At 49.3% G+C, this 22,951-nt stretch overlaps 1 protein-coding gene across 6 annotated transcripts in view; it reads left to right on the forward strand.

Annotated features, from left to right (window-relative positions):
- Positions 1-22,951, forward strand: part of FAM110B (family with sequence similarity 110 member B) — a 90,257-nt gene that overhangs the window by 57,800 nt on the left and 9,506 nt on the right. For 4 of the 6 annotated variants that reach the window (XM_064170606.1, XM_064170604.1, XM_064170605.1 and 1 more), the window contains 2 exons: positions 12,348-12,414; positions 14,061-14,246. The gene's annotated coding sequence lies outside the window, so the exon portion shown is untranslated. The remainder of the gene's footprint in view (positions 1-12,347; positions 12,415-14,060; positions 14,247-22,951) is intronic. The other 2 variants (XM_064170608.1, XM_064170607.1) reach the window with 1 other exon arrangement.

A 22,951-nucleotide genomic window follows, 5' to 3' on the forward strand; every position in this document is an offset into this window, starting at 1 on the left:
AATAAGGTGCAGCTTGTAGAAGCATGCCTGGTTTGGCTTTTGCTGTTAAAAGCAGACATGTTTTGGTTTACTTCCAGGCCACAAAATATTCCTGACTGCTTTCCTGACCCCCCCTGATGGCAGCAGAGCAGGACCCCAGGGAAGGGATCATGGCTTTCAGCTTGGACAAACCTTGCATCAGCAGCCATGACCCAGGAATATTTTTTGTGAGGTCCAACCAATATCAAAAATGGGTTTGATTTTGAGCAGAGGAGAAGTGAGGATTTGGGGGTGGATTCCCTCCCCTTTTCCTTGATGGTGAGAAGTTTCTGGGTGGTTGTGCTGGTTGTACAGTCCAGATACAAACAGCAGCATTCCTGCAGGGGCTTGTAAGAGTTTCTCCTGGGTTTTGCTGACACCTCTTTTTATATCAGAGATGGCAAAAACACAACTGACATATCTTGTCTGTCTGCCTGGGAGCAGGAGCTCTCATTTCCATATGCATCCAGTAGGTTTAATAACTTGGGTTTCTTGTTTTAGCTCATCTCTGCTTCTCCCATCCCCTGGACCTGATCTGGAAAGGGGTTTGGGGAGGAGGAAAGGAGATTTGGTTTGCATTAGAAGGGAAAAATGTCAAAGCATCACAAAATTTGGTAGCTGCATTTGGCATCCTGTAGTTTTAGTTAGTCTGGAAGTGTTTTGTTTGTGGTGATGTGTGGAGATGCTGATCCTCTGTTGTTTTTATTCCTTGCTATCTTAATCTGGGAACTAAAAAAAAGACCTTTACTAAATGGGTTGACTCCATTTCTGTCACTGTTTCTGACATTTGTCACTTTCTCTTCTCTCCCCCTGTCATAAGGTAAATTCAGTTCACCCTTCCTAAGATTTCCTGCATTATAAACGCTGACATTTTACTTAGGATCTTCATCCTGCTTCGCAGGAGTTGGGATGTGTGTTGGGGAGGACAGCAGTGATTTTGCTGGATTTCAGGGTAAAACATATAAATAAATACTGTGGACATACACACACACTTTTGTGTTGCATCCAATTGTGGTGCTCCCAGCATAAGATGGATGTGGAACTGCTGGAGTGGGTCCAGAAGAGGCCACAAAGATGATCAGAGGGCTGGAGAACCTCTGCTATGGGGACAGGCTAAGGGAGTTGGGGCTGTTCTGCCTGGAGAAAAGAAGGCTTCAGAAAGACCTTAGAGCAGCCTTCTAGTATCTGAAGGGCACTGCAGGAAAGCCAGGGAGGGACTTTTTACAAGGTCTGGGAGTGATAAGTCAAGAGGGAATGATTTGAAGCTCCAGGAGGGCAGATTTAGACTGGAGATTAGGAAAGAAACTCTTTGCAGTGAGGGTGGTGAGACACTGGCACAGGTTGCCCAGGGAGGTTGTGGAGCAGAGAATCACCCAATGTGATCTTTGATCTGCTCCACAACCTCCCTGGAGGTGTTCAGCGCCAGGTTGGATGAGGCTGTGAGCAACGTGGGCTGGTTAGAGTTGTCCCTGCCTATGGCAGGGAGTTTGGAACTGAATGATCTTTAGGGTCCCTTCCAACCCATTCTATGTCTATGGAATGTATAAAAGGAAAGTTTGTATTTCCAATGACCTCTTCTCAGGTTTGAAGTTTTCTCACTCAATGCTGACATTAATGCCCAAACCTGTGATTTTGACCAATTGTTCTTATTCTCTTTAGCCTCCCATCCAAAGTTAGAAACCTTCTTTTTTTTATGTACCTGTTTGTTACTCTTTTATCTTCCTCTTTCTGCTTTTATCTGCATATTTTAACCTAATGATACTCAAGCTTTAAAAGAAACATTTCACAGAATCAATGATTTAATGCTTGGCTTCTTGCTTTTTAATTTCCTAACAGCTGTAAGACAACTAAACAAAACAATAAACTCTTTATAGCACAAGGGCAGGTTTTCAGATAAAAAATAGAGCAGTGCTGAGTTTCATAACTCACTGAAGTTTGACACTTTTAAAGTTTGCATTGTAACAGCACTTCATAGGCTGAGGCTGTTTCCAGCTCTGTTGTAAATCTGACTTTACAAGGCTTTAATGCTCTGTAGGCTACTGCAAATCACTCTAGGATTGAATGTGGGAAATAAAAAACGTGGTGGTTTTAATATAGTTTAATGCTCAGGATATTTAAACATCTTTGATTACTTTTTTTTTCCCCTCCACCAAAATTTCATTGTTCTTGATTTTTTTGGAATAAATCTTAAAGGTTAACTTCATATCTGAAGGAAGAGAGGAGAGGGAAAGAAGTAAAGACAGCCCAGAGATGCAAAACTTGCATCTGCACAGTGAAGTTTGAAGTAGCAGTGTGACCTTTTGGCACTGGAGAAAAGGGCATTGGTGTTTAGCATCAAGAGGTATGATATTAAAGTGGTAATATTTGTGTTGATCTGTTGGAGGGTAGCAGAGCCCTGCAGAGGGACCTGGCCAGGCTGGATGGGTGGGCAGAGGTCAAGGGGATGAGATTGAACAAGGCCAAGTGAAGGGTTCTACACTTTGGCCACAACAACCCCAAGCAGCACTACAGGCTGGGGCCAGAGTGGCTGAGAGCAGCCAGGCAGAGAGGGAGCTGGGGGTGCTGGGAGAGAGGAGCTGAAGCTGAGGCAGCAGTGCCCAGGTGGGCAGCAGAGCCAATGGCATCCTGGGCTGGCTCAGGAGCAGTGTGGGCAGCAGGGCAAGGGAGGTTCTTCTGCCCCTGTGCTCAGCACTGCTCAGGCCACCCCTTGAGTGCTGTGTCCAGTTCTGGGCTCCTCAATTCCAGAAAGATGTTGAGGTGCCAAGGCTGGTGAGGGGCCTGGAGTTGAAGCAGAGCCTGGATGAGGCATTTAGTGCCATGGTCTAGTTGACTGGCTAGGGCTGGGTGCTGGATTGGACTGGATGATCTTTGAGGTCTCTTCTAACCTGCTTGATTCTGTGATTCTATTTTGCTCTGGTTAGAGCACAAATCTTCCCTGAGGTACAAAGGGTAGGGGACATGTCCCAGAAAATTAGGGGGTTTTGGGAGGGTGGCAGGAAAAATCTGCTCCTAATGCTGATCCCTGGTTGCTTGTTAGCAGCATTAGACATAGGAGGGTTTGTTTTAGGCCTGTGCCTTCAGGCAGCTGTGCAGCTTCGGTGTGAGGAAGGCTGGGGAGGATGGTTTTGTCAAGGCTTGGGCTGGCCACCAGAGATGCTCATTTCACCCCTGTGCACCTTCTGCAGCTCCAGTTCCAAGCACAGAAGCTGAGCTTCACGCAGTTTCTGTTCCTAGTGACAGTTTAGTTAAGGGGTGGGGACACAGACGAGTTTGAAGCCAGAGCAGTTGTTTGCTTTGGATTTGAGGTGAGTTGGTATCAGCAGTGCCCAGTGAGCTGGCAGCACAGCAAGTCCTGGGTAAGAGTGAATGTCTGAGCAGTGGAGTCTCCCCATGCTCCACCTTGAAACCTCCTGCAGATGTCCTGCTCCGAGTGGGACTGAATGAACTGAGGAGTGTGTTAGTGCACACAGAGAGAAAACGTGAAGGATTTTTTTCTTCTTGAGAGCTGCCTTTGAGATGCGAAGGTGGAGGGGTGGAACTTGACACTTCTCTGAGTAAGGTCTTTTCTTCTTTAGGTCGGATATTAGGAAACATTTCTTCGCTGAAAGCATTGTGAGGCTCTGGACCAGGCTGCACAGGGCAGGGGTGGAGGGATTGAAAAGCTGTGTAGATGTGGTGCTGAAGGACAGGAGTTAGAGGTGACCTGGCAGTGCTGGCTTCGTGGTTGGACTCCCTCTGCAAGGTCTCTTCCAGCCTAAAGGATCCTGCGATGCTGAGTTCGTGCTTTCAGGTGCCCTCTCCACTTGTGCCGGGGAGGTCACCAGATAAAGCCAGGTGTAGCACATAGACGTTCAATGACAAAACCATTTGGGAGTGGCTTTGTGCACTTTGCTGCCACATCAGGAGTAGCCTTACTGAGCCCTTTGCCGCATGTTTGTTGAGGCTGCAGGAGCACAGCAGCGAGGGCTGCTTTTCCATTGTGTGAAAGTGAGTTCTTCCTCGGGGATCTGCTTGTTTTCCCTCGTGTGTGTGTACTTAGCTGCCGAACATGCGTTCACACCGTGGTGCCGGTGGAAGGAGCGTGGGGTGACTCAGTGTGCTCACTCTGCCACGGAACACCGGATTGTCTGCAGCATTAGGCAGCGCTGGCCTTTCACCAGGCGAGGTTCCCTTCCCAGAGCTGCCAAGTGAGTAACAGATTTGCCATCGTCAGCCAGGGGAGCAGGAGCTGCCCTGCAGCCCTCTGCATAGGCTGGGCTGCGCTGCCTCTGCCCGCTCCTGCTTTGCCAGGGCTGCTGCGGGTTTGTCACAGCTGCAGGCGCCTCTGCGCAGCCAGCACCCAGGAGCTGCTGGAGCACAGCCCCTGCCCAGGCTGGTCCCACCCGCAGCCGCTTCCCTCTGACAGGTGAGCTATCCCTCCAGCATCCTGGGCGGCTGAAACACAGGGAGGGGACAGACTACTTCTGATCACCCCTTGGCTGTGGCACCGGAGCTGCAGTTTGCTGAAGGGCAGCTCTGTGCGGGGTCAGTGCTTTGCAGTGAGCAGGGTGTGGGTGCCCTGGGTGCGTTCCTGTGACTTGCAGAACAGCCTCTCGGAGGTGAAGCATTTTGCATCACTCATTCTTTCCTTTGCCATGAGCTTTGGTGCAGGGTTGTAGTGTAAAGGCAGTGTGGCTGCAGTGACTAGAGGAGGGCAGCTGTGCTGGCTTCAGCTGGGGTATGGCTTAAGAATGCAAACGAGTTGTGCTGGGGGAGGTCTAGGCTGGATGTTAGGAGAGAGTGATTGGCATTGGAAGGCAGAGGAGTTGCCGTCCCTGGAGGTGTTGAAGCCAAGCCTGGCTGGGGCACTTAGTGCCATGGTCTGGTTGGTTGGCCAGGGCTGGGTGCTAGGTTGGCCTGGTTGAGCTTGGAGCTCTCTTCCAACCTGGTTGATTCTATGGTTCTAATTAACATTATGTTTATGTTACTAACTGTTAGCATCACCTCTTGTTGTCTAAACAATAACAGCTTCCTTATGAAGGAAGAAATGCTTTATGGTGAGGGTGGTGAGACACTGGAACAGGTTGCCCAGGGAGATCGTGGGTGCCCCCTCCCTGGGGAGGTGTCCAAGGCCAGGTTGGATGAGATCTTGAGCGACCTGTTCTAGTGAAAGATGTTCCTGCCCATGGCACAGGGGTTGGAGCTGGATGAACTTTAGGATCCCTTCCAACCCAAACCATTGTGTGACTCTGTGATCAAAAGATAATAGTTAGAGCCTGAAGGCAAAGAGTCAGTGACAGGAGCCACATCCATGTTTATCCTTTCATAGGAAATGCTAAAAGTAAAGCAGTTCTGCCTCATCAGGACTCCCTTTTTTGATGGGTTCCTGTTGTATTGCTGTAATGATCCCATTGGATAATGACAGCACAGGCAACATGACAAGAAAATTAACTAGAGAGATTGCTGGCAGTGCCGAAGCACTGACTGAAAACCTCACAAACCTTAAATGACCTTTGCAGTGCCATGGCTTCCATACAGCGTGGCCATCTGCAGCATAAAGCCATGTGGAGGTTCACTGGTGAGCACACTTCTAGTAAAGGTCACTTCATTTGTGTCAGTGATGAGCAGGTAAGAGCTGTGAGCCCACACCCTGAGATCTTGCACTGAGCATCCTGGAGATGTGCAGTGATAGAGCAGGACTTGCCTCTTGGCTCCCTTCTCCCAGCAGGAGCTGTGGGATAAAGCACCAGAGGGCTGAGCTTGGACTTCAGTAGCTTCATTGTTAAACTGTGCTCATCTCTGAGGTGGATGGTTTTAAGATGTGGTATGTGTTTGACTGAGGCAAAAGAGCTGATTAAAGGGAAATGGCATGGGGGAAGACAGTTGCATGGTTTACAGTCTTGAGATTCCAGGCATCCTTGCTGTGAGAGAGGGGAGCTTATTTAATGAGCCACTTTCTGTGTGGGTTTGCTGAGTTGCTTTAGTTTGTTTATTCTCTGTCACTTTCTAATAAGGCCATTGTTTATTTCCACAACACAGAAAAAAACGAGTTTGGTGATGTCTGGTGCTGGCTGTCAGCTAGGAATGCTGCCTCTGAGTGGCATCACCAGAGATGTTTGTGTGTGCCTGCCTGCACTGTGTGCAGAGGCACTGGTGGAGCCAAACACCTTAGAAAACAACAAGCAAGCTTGATTTCTTTTCCTTTGGCCTAATCATTGCACAATTCTGCTGAAGGTGATCCTCTGTGAGCTGCCAGGAGCAGGTCATGTCTCTGGGTTCTGTCCATGTCATGCTCAGCACAGAGCTTTGTGGGGGACCCTTGGTGAGTTCTCTGGCTGTGTTTCATGGCATCAAAAACCTCCTCTTTAATTCGACAGTTTAGAGTCCAACCATCAGCCCAACACCACCATGGCCACTAAACCATCCCAGAGTGCCACGTCCACACGTTCTTCTGAACACCTCCAGGGATGATGACTCCACCACCTCCCTGGACAGCCTGTTCCAATGTCTGACCACTCCTTCAGTAAAGAAATCTTTGCTGATGTCTAACCTAGACCTCTCCTGGCACAATTTGAGGCCATTTCACAGTATCATCAAGGTTGGAAGAGACCTCATAGATCATCAAGTCCAACCCTTTACCACAGGGCTCAAGGTTAGACCATGGCACCAAGTGCCACTCTCCTTCCGTCACCTGATACCAGGGAAAAAAGACCAATCCTCACCTTACTACAACCTCCTGTCAGAAGGGGACTTGAACAAGGGGACACAGTCTCAAGTTGTGCCAGGGGAGGTCTAGGCTGGATGTTAGGAGGAAGTTGTTGGCAGAGAGAGTGATTGGCATTGGAATGGGCTGCCCAGGGAGGTGGTGGAGTTGCTGTGCCTGGAGGTGTTGAAGCCAAGCCTGGCTGGGGCACTTAGTGCCATGGTCTGGTTGGTTGGCCAGGGCTGGGTGCTAGGCTGGACTGGATGAGTTTGGAGGTCTCTTCCAACCTGCTTGATTCTATGATACTACAGTATGGGAGAGAGGTCTCCCCTCAGCCTGTTTCTCTGGGCTGCATGCCCCCAGCTCCCTCAGCTGCTCCTCCCCAGCCCTGCTCTCCAGACCCCTCCCCAGCTTTGTTGCCCTTCTCTGGACATGCTCCAGCACTTCAGTGTTTTTTTGGTAGTGAGATAAATATTCTGCAGTCAAGTGCAAACATCCAACCCCAAAGGTGGATGCTGCTGCAGATCCAGGATGTGGGTCTGAAGCATATTCTTAGTGACTGAAGTGCAAAACTGGTGCCTAAGCAGTGACTGCTGCTGCTTCCCTAATTATTTCTTTTTAATTAGATTGCCCCTGGTATTTGGAGAGCTCGTGCACAGCTCCTGCATGATCTCCTAGCAAATCCACCACGCTTTAGCAGGGCAAAGCACAGTTGGAGGCTGGCTGAGTGCCCAGAGTTTGCTTTTGACCTCTGCAAAGGCCTTTCCCTTTCCCAACAGAGCTGAGTGAGGTGTCTGTAGCCAACGTTTCCTAACCAGGGAGGGAAAAGAGGAACCTTTCAAGACAGAATTTCTGAGTCTTGGTGAATCACATGTTACAAGTAGTGGCCTGGAAGAAGGCACCAGTTGGTAAAGATCTGAACAAGCAGGGTCTGTCAGGTTTTGTGCACCATCTCTTGCAGTCAGCTATTCCATGAGTGTGCTGGGAAGGGACAGCAGCAATGTCCTTCCCTCCCAAGTTCACCTGTCGGGAGAAAGCCTTGGGAACTCACTGCCACAAGAGACAACCAAATGAAAACACCCCTGAGTGATGATTTTCCAGTGAAAGAGTCAGGTTCAGACTGAATAGAAGAGGTTTTTTACACTGAGGAAGGTCCGGGTTGCCCTGAGAGGTAGTAGATGCCCAGTACTTGGAAACATCTCAGGTCAGGTTGTTTGAGGCTCTGAACAAGCTACTCTAGTTGCAGTGGGCTTGGACTATAGAATTAAATTAGAATAGAATCAACCAGGTTGGAGGAAACCTCCAAGCTCATCCAGTCCAACCAGCAGTTTAAAAGCTGCTCACGAGCTCCATCTTTAAGGAGAGCTTTTGGCCAAGTAGGGCAGCAAAGCTGGTGAGGGGTCCAGAGCATAAGTCCTGCTAGGAGCAGCTGAGGGAACTGGGGTTGGTCTGGAGAAGAGGAGGCTGGGGGGAGGCCTTCTGGCTGTTTACAACTCCCTAGAAGGAAGATGGAGCCAGGTGGGGATCAATCTCTTCTCCCAAGTACCAAGCCAATAGGACATCATAGAATCAAGCAGGTTGGAAGAGACCCCCAAGCTCAGCCAGCCCAACCTAGCACCCAGCTCTGGCCAATCAACCAGACCATGGCACTAAGTGCCTCATCCAGGCTTGGCTTCAACACCTCCAGGGACGGTGACTCCACCACCTCCCTGGGCAGCCCATTCCAGTGCCAATCACTCTCTCTGACAACAACTTCCTCCTAACATCCAGCCTAGACCTGCCCTGACACAACTCGAGACTGTGTCCCCTTGTTCTGTTGCTGGGTTCCTGGCAGAAGAGACCAACTTCACCTGGCTACAGCCTCCCTTCAGGAGATGACCTTTAAAGGTCCCTTCCAGCCTAGCCCATTCCGTGGTTCTGAATACCTCCTGCCTGCTGTGCTGAGAGCTACCTGAGGTTGTTTTTTAAGATCATCATTGCCTCCCAGCTGGAAATTCACACACAGATGTTCTGTGTATAGAAGAGACTGATGGGGTTCAGAGATTGTAGCTACCGTGATGATCCCAGTTTGACTTGAGGATGCTGAGTACCTCTTGGAAGTATGCACAAAGTCTCTGAATTTGGCTTAACCATTAATTAAAGCATTCTGGTTTTCTGAGTACCAGACATGAACCAGTAGATTTTAACACTTGGGTATTTTTGGCTTTGCTGACCATTCAGTGTTGTCTGATCTCTGTGTGAATTCCACGTGGCTGGTTCAGACCTTGGACACAACATTTTCCTCTTGCAGGTATTCTCAAGAATTCCTCTCAATCATCCACAGACTCATCAAGGAGCTATTGACTGTAGGGTGAAACAAATCATATGTCAGGAGATGGATGACTCGATTTTGTGTTGCTGTTTCTCACTGACTAAAGAAATTGGATCTGTCTCTCCCTCCCTAAAATAGAATAATTCCAACTCAGTATTGATCCATCCTTGAGGAGCTTCGTGCTCCTAGCATGATGCTCCATTTGGAGCTTGACACTGTCTGCATCCTTTTTACAAGGTGCATGAATAAAAGATTGGAAAGGTAGAGATTGTGGCCTAGTTAAGGGCTCTGTGCATGAGCTTGGTTGAGCTGAGGATAAAGTGGAGCAGAGGATAGCTTTACATATGACAAGCCCTGCCTTAATCTTTTATTTGGTTTCCTTTATTTATGAGTGTGTGGCCTTGGGATTTTTGGGCTCCACATAAGACAGCTAAATGTCAAAAGAAAAAGCCTTAATATGCACAAGGAAATTTAATTAGCTGCTTAAAAATAACTTTACTAGAGAGGAAGCAAGAACCCCCTTTTGGTACTAGAGGCACATGTGTAGCCAAGCCCTCTTCACCTCCTCCTCTTCATCAAGAGGTGTTAGTAATGGATGTGGATGGTCTGCTGCCAAGGGTGATGGGCCAGGGATGTTAGGACTATACTCCTGACATCTTGCATGGTGCCTTCTTCGTGTAGCAAATTGTAGAGGCAGCCAGGTTGGAAGAGAGCTCCAAGCTCAGCCAGGCCAACCCAGCACCCAGCCCTGGCCAAGCAACCAGACCATGGCACTAAGTGCCCCAGCCAGGCTTGGCTTCAGCACCTCCAGGCACAAAGACTCTAGCACCTCCCTGGGCAGCCCATTCCAATGCCAATCACTCTCTCTGCCAACAACTTCCTAACAACATCCAGCCTAGACCTCCCCTGCCACAACTTGAGACTGTGTCCCCTTGTTCTGTTGCTGTTTGCCTGGCAGAAGAGCCCAACCCCACCTGGCTACAGCCTCCCTGAAGGTAGTTGTAGACAGCAATGAGCTCTGCCCTGAGCCTCCTCTGCTGCAGGCTGCACCCCCCCAGCTCCCTCAGCCTCTCCTCACAGGGCTGTGCTCCAGGCTCCTCCCCAGCCTTGCTGCCCTGCTCTGGACACCTTCCAGTACTGCAACATCTCTCTTGGATTGAGGAGCCCAGAGCTGGACACAGCACTCAAGGTGTGGCCTGAGCAGTGCTGAGCACAGGGGCAGAAGAGCCTCCCTTGGTTATTCTTCAGAATAAGAAGCACACAGAGCAAAGGTGCTGCAAGATCTGATTTTTTTAAGAGATAGCCTTTAACTTCCTTTAACTTTGTACATTCCAGGTTCAGTTATGACATGGTGGCTGAACCCTGCTTCTGCAAAGCTTTGCATCAAGAGGGAATGGATTGGAGCTTGAGGAGGGGAGATTTAGACTGAAAATGAGGAAGAAATTCTTTATAGTGAGGGTGGGGAGACACTGGCACACTTTGCCCAGGGAAGTTGTGGATGCTTCCTCCTTTTTGATGCTCAAGGCCAGATTGGATGAAGTCTTGAGCAACCTGGGCTAGTGGAAGGGTATCCCTGCCTGTGGCAGGGGGGGGCTGGAACTGGATGATCTTTAAGATCCTTTTCAACCCAAAACACTCTATAAATCTACACCTGGGCCTCAGAGACTGTAGGTACTTTGGTGATCAGTTTGACTTGAAGATGGTAAGTACCTGTTGGAAGTATGCACCAAGTCTCTGAATTTAGGCTTAATTAACCATTTCCTTGAATAATGTGGGCCTGTGTTTCTCATTGCCTGCATTTTGTGTTTGTGAAAGCAATGCCAAAGTGCATCTGTCTAGAAAAATGCTTTTATAGCCATACCTTAGATGCTAACTGCTGGGAAAGAGGCTTCAGATCAGCTCCAATTACACTGCTCCAACTGGAGGTATTAGTTTCAAAATTGGTTTTCTTTTGTGGTAGATTAGGCAAAGCTGAGCCCAATTAGATGTGCTGCAACATCTGTGCAAAGTGAACTCTCCAAGTGAGAGGTTTGTTGCCATTTTGGGGCTGTCATAATTGCATTTGGGGTTTTGTGGTTTAGCAAAAGCACCACCATGCAGGTAGAGAAATGGAGCATTCCATCATGGAAAACAGCAGGGACACATTTTGAGTGAGATAAGGAAGTGGCACATCCAGAGGTGAGCATAAACCATCAAAGCTTTGAAGTGGCCTTTTGCTGGCAGCTCCAAAGCCAGCGAAGGTTGTTCATGATTCATGCAGGCAAAGGTCAGTGGTGACTTGTTCCTCTGGACTATAAACCTGCAGCATAGCAGCTGGGCAGCAATCTTCTGTTCTCTGCATGTGGCATGTTTGGAAGCCCTCTTGGAATCATAGAATCAGTCAGAGTTAGAGGAAACCACAAGCATCATCTATTTCCAATCCCCCTGTCTAGAGCCTCATCAAGCCTGGCCTTAAACACCTGCAGGAATGAGGCTTCCACCACCTCCCTGGGCAACCTATAGGCATGGGGTTGGAGCAGGCCCAGAGGATCACAAAGGTGATCAGAGGGCTGGAGCATCTCTCCAGTGAAGGCAGGCAGGGAGAGTTTGGGCTGTTCAGCCTGAAGACGGGAAGGCTCCAAGGAGAGCTTGCAGCAGCCATCCAGTATTTGAAGTGGTTATAAGGAGAACTGAAGAGGGACTTTTGGCCAAGGCATGGAGTGACAGGAGGAGCAGTGGCTTCAAACCAGGAGAAGCTGGGTTTAGAGGAGACATTAGGAAGAAGTTTTTCCCCATGAGGTTGCTGATTCCATCCCCTGCCAAAGCTGTATCATGGGAATAAGTTGGTTGGGTTTTGAACACTGTTGTCTCTTCATCTGGAAGTAGCCAAAACCAAACCATAAGGAATTGTTTCTCTGTAGCAGGAACTTAAAATGCCTGAGTTTTGGTTGTCCTTCAACACTGAATTACAAATATCACTTGGAATTTGGCCCTGTTGGCACTGATCCACAGCATAGCTGCATCTCCTCTCCTGCCTAGGACACTGGTGTATGGGAGCTTGTGTTCTGAGGCTTCACTAATGACTTCTTAATTAGTCACTATTACACAGCTGACAGCTTTCCCACTGCACAGCCGTGGTGATTTCATCACTTACTTCCTCTTCCATGTGACATAGGCCTGGTTGTGGCTACCTTGTGTGTCTTTCCCTCCCCTCTTTAGCTGTGGACTAGCTTTGGTTGGGTTTCCACAAGCTCCAACATGAGAACAGCACCGATGTGCACACACCTGATGTGTCACTGCTCTGAGTTTGGGGGTTTTAAGGCCTCTTTTCATGTTTTCTCTTGTATTTCTTTTCAGAATCCCCTGGAACATCACATTCCCCTGGTCAGAGCGTGGAGAAGACTTTGGCATTGTGCTTTTACAGGTACCTTTTGAATTAAAATACCTTTTTTTTCCCCTGTGTTTGCATAAAAGGAGGGCAGTTCCAGAAGGACTTTACCACATCCTCTTCCCCTGTCCTGGGAGTTGTGCTTTGGTAATAAATTTCCCTTCATTGACCTTTACTAATCAATTGGGTTGGCAGATTCATTAGTTGCAAATACATAAGTTCAGCACTGGTTAAGAAGGGGACCTGCAGAAGGGCTGTGGAGGGACTATTGACAAGGTCTTGGAATGACAGGGTGGGGAGAAATGGGTTTGAACTCGCAGAGAGGAGATTTAGACTGGAGATTAGGAAGATATTCTTTGCAGTGAGGGTGGTGAGACACTGGCACAGGTTGCCCAGGGAGGTGTTCAGGACCAGGCTGGATGAGCCCTTGAGCAACCTGTTATAGTGGGAGGTGTTCCTACCTATGGCAGGTAGTTGGAACTGGATGATCCTTGAGGTCCCTTCCAACCCAACCCCTTCTGTGATTCTGTGATTGAGGCTGCCTTTTGCTGGCCTCAGTCACACATCAGTGTTTGTGTCAACGTGGCAGAGGAGTCCAGTAGTTCCAGGCTTTTCCCTATCCTTTATTCCCAACCTGTACCTTGCTTCAGTAGACTGTGTTAGCTATTTATAGCTGAGCCCTTCAGTGCAAGCTTCTAGCTCTGGTCCTCCTGAGCTTCCTGGTGTTTTGCTAACCTGCTCCAGTCTAGAAGAAAGCTTCAACATCTCTGAGTCTATCCACAACACTGAGCTTGATTTCAAGGTCTGAGCAGGGAATGAACATTGAAGGTTTAAAAATCTCCTATTCATCACTCAAACTCTTCAACAAAAGGGAGAAATCCAGTGTCAAGAGTAATGGAAAGAATGCCCTGTCTTAGGTGGCTTCATGCTGGGGGAGCACAAGGAAACCAGGGCAAAGGAGCTGTACATGTACCAATGGTAGTACAGTTCTTGCAAGAGCAGCAGGGCACCTGTGGTGGTTCACTGCAGCAGAGGAAAAAAGTCACTTAGCCACTGCCTGTTGTGTCATGTATCAGACAGCAACATGGAATCACAGAATGGCTCGGGTTGGAAGGGACCTCAGAGCTCATCTATTCCAACCTCCCTGCCATGGCAGAGCTGCCTCTAAACTAGACTCAGCTGCTCAAGGCCTCATCCCCAGGGAGGAGGTATCCGCAGCCTATTCCAGAGTCACACCATCTTCATACTGAAGAACTTCTAAGCTCCAGTCTAACCCTGCTCTTCCTCAGCTTCAAACCATTCCTCTTTTTCCTGTCTTTAGAACACCCTCAGGAAAAGTCTCTCTGCAGCCTTGCCGTAGGATCCCTTCAGATACTGGAAGGCAGCTCTGAGGTCTCCCCTGGAGTCTTCCCTTCTCCAGGCAGAGCTACCTCAGCTCCCTCAACCTATCCTCAGCTAGTTCACTTGGTTTGGTGCTGAGTTTTATACTTGGTTTTAACACCCCTGAGTGGAAGGTGTTTCATGTTCATCTGTTTCCAGTAACCATACTTGGCTCCAGAATGTTAAATTTGCATGGTGTGGGGTCTTAAAGTAACAATTACTGCTGCTGGTTTATTTCAGGACAAAAAATGGTACTCTTGAGAGCACACATGGCTAATTTAAGGCTAAACATCTATTCCCAGAATGTAGAAATCATCTCAGAAGCCATTTCTGTCAGCTGAGGATATTGAGAGCTTGACATTCCAGATCAGAGGATTACAGGATGTTAGGGGTTGGAAGGGACCTCTGAAGATCTTCAAGTCCAAATTCAAGGCAGCAAAACTGTCTTGGCTGTGCCAACGGCTGACACCAGGAGCATTCAGAGCCTTGTAAGTGATCTATGTTAGCTTTTTGTGGTCACAAGTTAACCTACCCTGATTTCACAGTCCACATTTCATCTTTTTAACTTCCTGCTGTCACACTGTGTGGGATTTATTTCTGCCTCCTTAGAAAGGGAATTGAGTGTTTGATGTTGGTGCAGATGTTCCAGGAGGTCTCTGCACTTCTGATGCAGATGTATTGCTCGTTTTACAAATGGAGAAGCTGGGATCTGTGGTAGATGATGAAAGCAGTGCTCTGCTCTGGCTGCAGTGGCACAGGCAGCCCTCCCTCCTTATTAGCTCCAGCAATCCCAAGCACAGCTCCAGGCTGGGTGGGGAATGGTTGAGAGCAGCCCTCAGGAAAAGGACCTTGGAGTCTGGGGTGATGAAAAGCTCAACAGGAGCCTGCAGTGTGAGTGCAGCCCAGGTACAACCCTGTGCTGGGCTGCAGCAAGAGCAGTGTGGGCAGCAGGGCAAGGGAGGGGATTCTGCCCCTTGGCTCTGCTCTCCTCACACCCCACCTGCAGTCCTGGGGGCAGTTCTGGAGCCTCTAACACAAGAAGGACATGGAAGTGTTGGAGCCAATGCAGAGGAGGCCACCAAGTTGCTGAGAGGGCTGCAGCAGCTCTGCTCTGAGCACAGGCTGAGAGAGTTGGGGCTGTGCAGCCTGGAGAAGAGAAGGCTTGGAGGGGAACTTGGAGTGGCCTTCCAGGATCTGAAGGGGGCTCCAGGAGGGCTGGGGAGGGACTATTGACAGGACAAGGGGTAATAGATTTGAACTGGCAGAGGTGAGATTGAAACTGGATGTTATTACAGGGTTCTTTGCAGTGGGGTTGGTGAGACACTGGCACAGGTTGCCCAGGGAGGCTGTGCCTGCTCCCTCCCTGAAGGTGTTCAAGGCCAGGTTGGATGAGGCCTTGAGCAACCTGTTCTAGTGGGAGGTGTCCCTGCCTATGGCAGGGGTTAGAACTGGCTGAGCTGTGAGGTCCCTTCCAATCTAAGCCATTCTGTGATTCTTCTAGATCCATCTAATGAAAAGTTTGCTGTGGCAGTTTATTGGGGTGAAAGCCTTAGCTACCAGCTTGGGATATCCGTATCCAGTTCTGGGTCTGGAAGTTTCCTTTGTAAATTTGGGCTATCATACTCAATCACAGCTATTCCAGGTTTGGAAATGTTGTTTTGTTGACAGGAGAAAGGAATCTTTTATAGTAGTGGAATGCTTGTGTTGGAAGGGACCTTTAAAGGTCATCTACTCCTATCCCTGTGCACAGAGTGGGGACAACTGCAACTAAAGCAGGTGGCTCAGAGCCTTATCCAACCTGACCTGTAATGTTTCCAGGAAGGGGATTTTTGCCACCTCTCTGGGCAACCTGGGCCAGTGTTTCACCACCCTCAGTGTAAAATATGTCTTCCTTATATCCAGTCTGAGTGTCTGCTCCTCCAGTTTACAACCACCCCCCCTTGTCCTGTCACACTTGTGGCTGCGTAGCTCAGGACAGAGAGGAGGAGGAGGATGTGTAGCAGTGGTGAGGTGGATAGTGGGGGGCAGGGGTGGAAAATGTTTTAAACAGTCTTTCTGAGCAGTAGTCTAAGGCAATTGTGAGGACAAGGTCAAGAGCATCCTCAGGTCAGGGCTCCCCGAGGACAAGCCTGTAACATGTCTCAGCGTGCAGGCAGCACATGAAAGGAAGCTGCAGCAATGCCAGAAGGGAGAAGTGAGGTTGCTGAGGAGTCTGCAGCGAGCCCTGGCACTTGCTCAGCTCCCTGGTTGGTGTTTCTGGTTGACTGGGTTTCCTCCACTCTTGAAAACGTGTGGGGCTCCAAGGCTGGTAGCTGCCTGTGATCTGCTGCCAGCCACCCAGGGGCCAGCTCCTGTGCCACCAGCCTGCTGGGCTCGGTGTACAGCCTGCCCCAGGCATGGAGCCTGCAGCAGAGGGGAGAGGACTTATCTTTTAGCTGCAACCCAAAAGTGACCTGGGTTGGAGGGAGCTTTGCTTCATGAGGAGCTTTGCTGGGTGATACCCTTCTCCACTGCACCCCTAATGCCAGCTCAGTTCCCATTATGGGACATAGGAGTTCTGGAGAGGTGGTGAGGGAGAGCACTGTACTCTGGGGCCAGAACTGGCATTTTGAACTTGAGCTTGAAGAACTCCTAAGCATAGGGAGAGGTCTTCGAGGCACAGTGTTATGCTTTCCTTCCATTTTCTTTCCTGACTTCTCCCACCCTGTATCTTTAGACTTGGCTGGAGAAAAGGGGAATGGAGTATCTTGTGGAATGGGAAAACATCCTCTTATCTAGAGAAAAACATAGCTGTGCCAGTCAGAATTAAAGGATATCATTCACAGAGCTGCTCTGAAGGTTGCAGTGCCCTGGAACACTGCTGTAAATCATGGCAGGTTTGTTTTGATTGGGCTTTAGTATTATTACTGCTATTATTTTTAGAAGACCTGATTTGGTTTTACCCAGTCAAAACCTTTCTAGTGTGTTTATTTAAGAAAGAATAAATGGGCAATATTTCATGTGTCTGAAGGTTCAGTGCTTAGAAATGGTTAACTCAAGGCTGCTGTGGTGTAGAAATTCAACAGCCACTCTTACAGCCACAGCAGTAAGGCACAAAGAGTTTTGACCAAGAGGACCCCAAAGAGGAGAGGCTCAGAGTCAGCAGTTGTCAGGATTAGGCTGCTCTGTTGTAATCCACTGGCTGAAGCTGATCATCCTCCTAATGGTACTGGGTTTAGCATGCTCAGTTTTCAGTTGTGCCTTCTGTACTGCCTATGAGAGGTGCTCTGGTAGCTGCTTCTTAGCAGTAAAAGGTTTTCATCTCACAGAATGTTAGGGCTTGGAAGGGACCACTGGAGAGCATCAAGTTCACCCCCCTGTCAGAGCAGGATCACCTACAGCAAGTCACACAGGAATGCATCCAGGTGGGTTTTGAGTGTCTCCAGAGAAGGAGACTCCACAGCCTCTTCTGGCAGCCTGTCCCAGGGCTCTGTCACCCCTACAGTGAGAAAGCTTTTCCTTGTTTTTACTACATTACAGTGTTTGTTTCTAAAACTTAAATGGTTCTGTAGAGTGTTGTGGAAAGAATTGCCCAGATAGCAAGGGAGGAGTAAGCTGATAGAATGGTTAAGACCTCTGAGGTTGTCAAGTCCAACTGTCAGCCCAGTGCCACCATGCACTAGATCCTGTCCCAAAGTGCCATGCCTACAAGTGTTTTGAACACCTACAGGGATAGAGACTCCACCACTGCCCTTGGCAGCCTATTTCAGGGCTTGGCCACTCTTTCAGTAAAGAAAGAGTGCTGGTGAAGAAGAAGCTCAACATGAACTAGCAGTGTGCACTTGCAGCACAGGCTCTGGTTCACTTTCTGGGCTGCAGCAGAAGTGTGGCCAGCAGGGCCAGGGAGGTGATTCTCCCCCTCTACTCCACTCTGCTGAGATCCCACTTGGAGTACTGCAGCCAGCTCTGGAGCGTCTATGACAAGAGAGACATGGAGATGCTGGAGTGTGTCCAGAGCAGGGCCAGGAGGATGCTCAGAGGGCTGCAGCAGCTCTGCTGTGAGCACAGACTGAAAGAGTTGGGGCTGTGCAGGCTGGAGAAAAGGAGGCTCTGAGGTGACCTTCCTGTGGCCTTCCAGGATCTGAAGAGGGCTACAAAAAAGCTGGGGAGGGACTATTTAGGCTGTCAGGGAGTGACAGGACTGGGGGGAATGGAGCAAAGCTGGAGGTGGGGAGATTCAGTGTGGATGTGAGGAGGAAGTTGTTGAGCATGAGAGTGGTGAGAGGCTGGAATGGGTTGCCCAGGGAGGTGTTTAAGGCCAGGCTGGCTGAGGCTGTGGGCAGACTGCTCTAGGGTAGGGTATCCCTGGGCATAGCAGGGAGGGGGTTGGAATTGGTTGATCCTTGTGGTGCCTTCCAACCCTGACTGATTGTATGAAATTGTTCTCCATGTCCAACCTGAACCTCTCTTGGTGCACCTTGAGGCTATGTCCTCTTGTTCTAACTCTTCTCAGCTAGGAGAAAATTCCAACCTCCTTTCAGGCTGTTGTAGAGAGTGAGAAGCTTTCCCTTCAGCCTCCCTTTCCCCAGGCCAAGCAACCCCAGTTCCCTCAGCCATAAGACAGGATAGAAAACATTTAAAGGTCTATAAACTGTGTGACTTTCTGGCCTCTTACATGGAAACATTTCCTAAGCATTACAAGAAACATTCCATTGCCTTGGGCACTTAATTTCCACACCAGGTAGCAAACCTCAGAAAGATGCTGCTAAGCTTTGGGCTGAAACTTCTGAAAAGAAGCCTTTAGGAAAATTTCTTTAGCTAATGAAACCTCTGACAGAAGGAAGGGGAACTTTAAGCATGATTTATTTTTTCCAGCTACAAGAGTTTGTTATGGTTTCTGGTTTCTTTCCCCCATGTTATTTCTCTTTCCTGGGCTGTCTTTGTTTAGTTTGGGTCTTTGGGTGTTCTGGAGGGTTGGCAACTGCAAGGGAATGTCCAACTGCAGCTGCTTAAATTGTGGGTTTGTTGCTCTTTCGTCTCAGATCAAATCTGGCTGTAGCTGTGTTGTGTTGTTTAACACATCTCTCACTGCAAACAGGTTTGAAAACCCTTTCTCAATAAATAGGAGTGTGAACATGAAGGGTGACTTAAACATACGTGAACATAGAAGGGTGACAAAGCTGGGGAGGGGCCTGGAGCACAGCCCTGTGAGGAGAGGCTGAGGGAGCTGGGGGTGTGCAGCCTGCAGCAGAGGAGGCTCAGGGCAGAGCTCATTGCTGCCTGCAGCTGCCTGCAGGGAGGCTGTAGTCAGGTGGGGTTGGGCTCTTCTCACAGGCAAGCAGCAACAGAACAAGGGGACGCAGCCTCAAGTTGTGCCAGGGCAGGTCTAGGCTGGATGTTGTTAGGAAGTTGTTGTCAGAGAGAGTGATTGGCATTGGAATGGGCTGCCCAGGGAGGTGGTGGAGTCTTTGTGCCTGGAGGTGTTGAAGCCAATCCTGGCTGGGGCACTTAGTGCCATGGTCTGGTTGATTAGCCAGGGCTGGGTGCTAGGTTGGCCTGGCTGAGCTTGGAGGTCTTTTCCAACCTGCTTGATTCTATGATTCTGTGACTAGTGGAGCTCTCAGGCTGTGTGGCCTCCTACCACAGGTTTTTTCCCTTTCTCACAAAACCAAAGTGTCAGCAGCAGCAGGGATCCATTTGTGTCCACCATATCACAGGATCACACAGGTTCACAGCATGTCAGGGGTTGGAAGGGACCCAAAGAGATCACTGAGTCCAGCCCCTCTGCCAGAGCAGGACCCACAACCTAGCTCAGGTCACACAGGAACACATCCAGACAGGCCTTGAGAGGCTCCAGGGAAGGAGACTCCACAGCCTCTCTGGGGAGACCAGAGATTGCTGCCCCCCTCCAAGACGTGGAAGATGGGATGAAATCCCCACTCCATGAGTTGGAGCACTTTCCATGTGCTGAGGAAGACTGTGGGTGGCAGAAGATTAGGTGTGTCTTCCTACTTGAGCTGAAGTGTCCTGCTGGCTGGAGATGGCTTACTGGCGCTGGGGCAGGCTCAGTACCCCACTTGCCCTGCCGGGTACCCTACGTGGCCCTCTTTACTCTTTCCTTACTTTAAAGGAAGCTCACTAACAGTTTTTTCCCCAGTGTTTAAGAGACTTAGGCCTCTGTTTCCTTCATCTCAGTGCATCAAATGGCCCAGAGTTGGCATCTGGACAACACTGCTCTCGAAATGGAGAGTTGAAGATCAGCTTTTTGCTGGGGGACACTGCAGAAGGGGCTGAGCTGTTTCCCAGCTGCCTAATTGCTGATGCCACTCCAGCTTCTGTTGCTCTCTACAGGGCAGAGGATCAGGCTTTGCTGCGTGGTGGGGGCCAGATGGGTGACTGGAGCCTGCCAGTCCTGCTCAGGAGGCAGCATATCCCTGTGGTGGTACTGGGAGGAGGCAGCTTTGCAAGTGCTGCTCTGCATTTCTGCAGACAGGAGACTTTGATTTCCTTCTTCACCAACTGATGTGCTTTCTACTGAGCCTACTGCTTGGGGTAGCTTCAAATATGCCTTTCTTAAAGCAGCCTTGGTAAGAGTTATCACAGATTTAAGATGTGAACTCAAATCAAGTCTTCAGTTTAAAACTTTTTTGCTGTGCTTCATAATTGAAACAGTTTTGTGGTTCAGCCTCCCTTTGTTTTCTCCCAGAGTGCAGCAGCGACACATAAAGGTGCCAAATTAATCATTGTGTTTAATGTTTTACACACTGGAAATGATACTATCAGAAGAAAGGAAAATAAAAGTAGTCCTTCAGGTTGCTGAATCCAGGCATGACTGTGATGGGTGACTGCTAGGAATAAGGTGAGTTGCAGACTGTTTCTGTCAGTGGAGTAGAGGAAAGGAAAAGCATAGCCCAGAGAGCAACTGCTGGAGCAGGGCAGCAGTTACTGTGTCTTGCAAAAATGGGGAAACAGTCTGAAAAGGAAATGGTGAAGGAGCAGAGCAAAAAGATTCCCAGAGGAGAGAGACAAGCAGCAGGGACCTGACTCAGGGTCTCACAGAATCAACCAGGTCTGGAAGGGACCACAAGGAGCAGCCAGTTCCAGCCCCCACCACCATGCCCAGGGACACCCTACCCTAGAGCAGGCTGCCCACAGCCTCAGCCAGCCTGGCCTTAAACACCTCCAGCCATGGGGCCTCAACCACCTCCCTGGGCAACCCATTCCAGCCTCTCACCACTCTCATACTCAACAACTTCCTCCTCACCTCCAGCCTGAATCTCCCCACCTGCAGCTTTACTCCATTCCCCCCAGTCCTGTCACTCCCTGAGAGCCTCGAAAGTCCCTCCCCAGCTTTTCTGTAGGCCTGCTCTGAGGGGACTTGTGGTTGTTGTCCTGCATGGAAGGACCTGTGGTTGTTGTCCTGCATGGAAGGACCTGTGGTTGTTGTCCTGCATGGAAGGACCTGTGGTTGTTGTCCTGCAAGGAAGGGCCTGTGGTTGTTGTCCTGCATGGAAGGACCTGCGGTTGTTGGCCTGCATGGAAGGACCTGTGGTTGTTGTCCTGCAAGGAAGGGCCTGTGGTTGTTGTCCTGCAAGGAAGGGCCTGTGGTTGTTGTCCTGCAAGGAAGGGCCTGTGGTTGTTGTCCTGCAAGGAAGGGCCTGTGGTTGTTGTCCTGCAAGGAAGGGCCTGTGGTTGTTGTCCTGCATGGAAGGACCTGTGGTTGTTGTCCTGCATGGAAGGACCTGTGGTTGTTGTCCTGCATGGAAGGACCTGTGGTTATTTCCTTGGGAAGCTGTGTAGGCCCAGGAGAGCACAATTGAAACTGGGAACTGTGAGCGTTGTGTGGGGAGGAGGCCATAAATTTCCATGTGGTAATTGTGGAGAGATGCAGAATTAAAAGGCTAGAAGAAGTTTGAACTTGGGGCCATTGGCACTGGCTGATGAATGAGCAGTAAAGCAGCTTCCTAAAGCACTGAGGAGTGTTTAGAGAGTGGTTCTCATCCAACGCATGCTGTAATAGAAGCAGCCACATAAAGCTGGAGCTACAGCTCTAATAAAAAGTTACATTCCTTAGTATACTTTTTTAGGCACTTTGCTGATTTGTTTGGTTTTGTTTTGTTTAAGTGAGAGGCTGAAATGACTCCAAAGAGTGCAATATGGTGTGAGCAGCACAGGGCTCCCAAGAAAACAGAATTGATTTCCATTACGGCTTGTACAAACACAGCATGCAGTATCACTCCAGCTAGTAAGACAACTTACATATAGATATGATCTTTTCTACTGTCTAGTTAAAAGAAAGGTTTCATTTCTGAGCTTTCTTGTGCATTTGTGCTGCTGCCTGTGCCTTTTGAAAGAGCTTAGAGCTTTCAGGCTTGGGAGCCATCCGTAGGGCAACGTTTACCCAGAAGCAAATGTCTCTGAGAGCAGATGGCTGCTGCTGGGTAGGAAATGTAACAGTGCTGAGGTTCAGAGCTAAAAAGCAGCAAAATACTTCCTAAAGATTTTTCTTTCAAAGCAGCATCTCTACCCAGCTCCCAGCGAGCACTCAGTGTACATTACAGGGGCAGTGTAGCTGCTAAGTGGCTTTCCTGCTCTCCAGGCATTTGTACATCCATGGATTTTCCAGAAGCCATATCCCCATAACAGTGTTTGTGGGTCTGGTCATGGCAGCATCCTGCTTTGCACCTCATCATTGAGCTGCACAGTGAAACAGAGAGGGTGAAGTGGTGGCACAAAATCCCAGCATGGTGGAGGTTGGAAGGGACCTCTGGAGATCATCTAGTCCAAACCTCCTTGCTAAAGCAGGGGCACCCTCAGCAGGATTCCCAGGATCACAATGTGCAGTTGGGTTTGGAATCTCTCTAGAGAAGGAGACTCCACAGCCTCTCTGGGCAGCCTGCTCCAGGGCTCTGGCACCCTCACAGCACAACAGTTTTTTGCCCTGTGTTCAAGTTTGTGCTGGTTGTTCCTTGTCCCATCAGTGGTCACCACTGGAAAGAGTCTGGCCCCATCCTCTTGACCTCTGCCTTGAGACATGAATGAGCACTGAGAAGATCCCCTCTCAGTTGTCTTTCTTCCAGGCTAAACAGCCTCAGATCTTCCAGCATTCCCTCCTCACAGAGATGCTCCAGACCCCTCAGCACTTTTTTGTAGCCTCCACTGGACTCTCTCCAGTAGTTCCTTGTCTCTGCTGAACTGGGCCCAGTATTCCAAA

Source organism: Pogoniulus pusillus, chromosome 34, assembly GCF_015220805.1.
Source record: "Pogoniulus pusillus isolate bPogPus1 chromosome 34, bPogPus1.pri, whole genome shotgun sequence".
Taxonomy (NCBI): Eukaryota; Metazoa; Chordata; class Aves; order Piciformes; family Lybiidae; genus Pogoniulus; species Pogoniulus pusillus.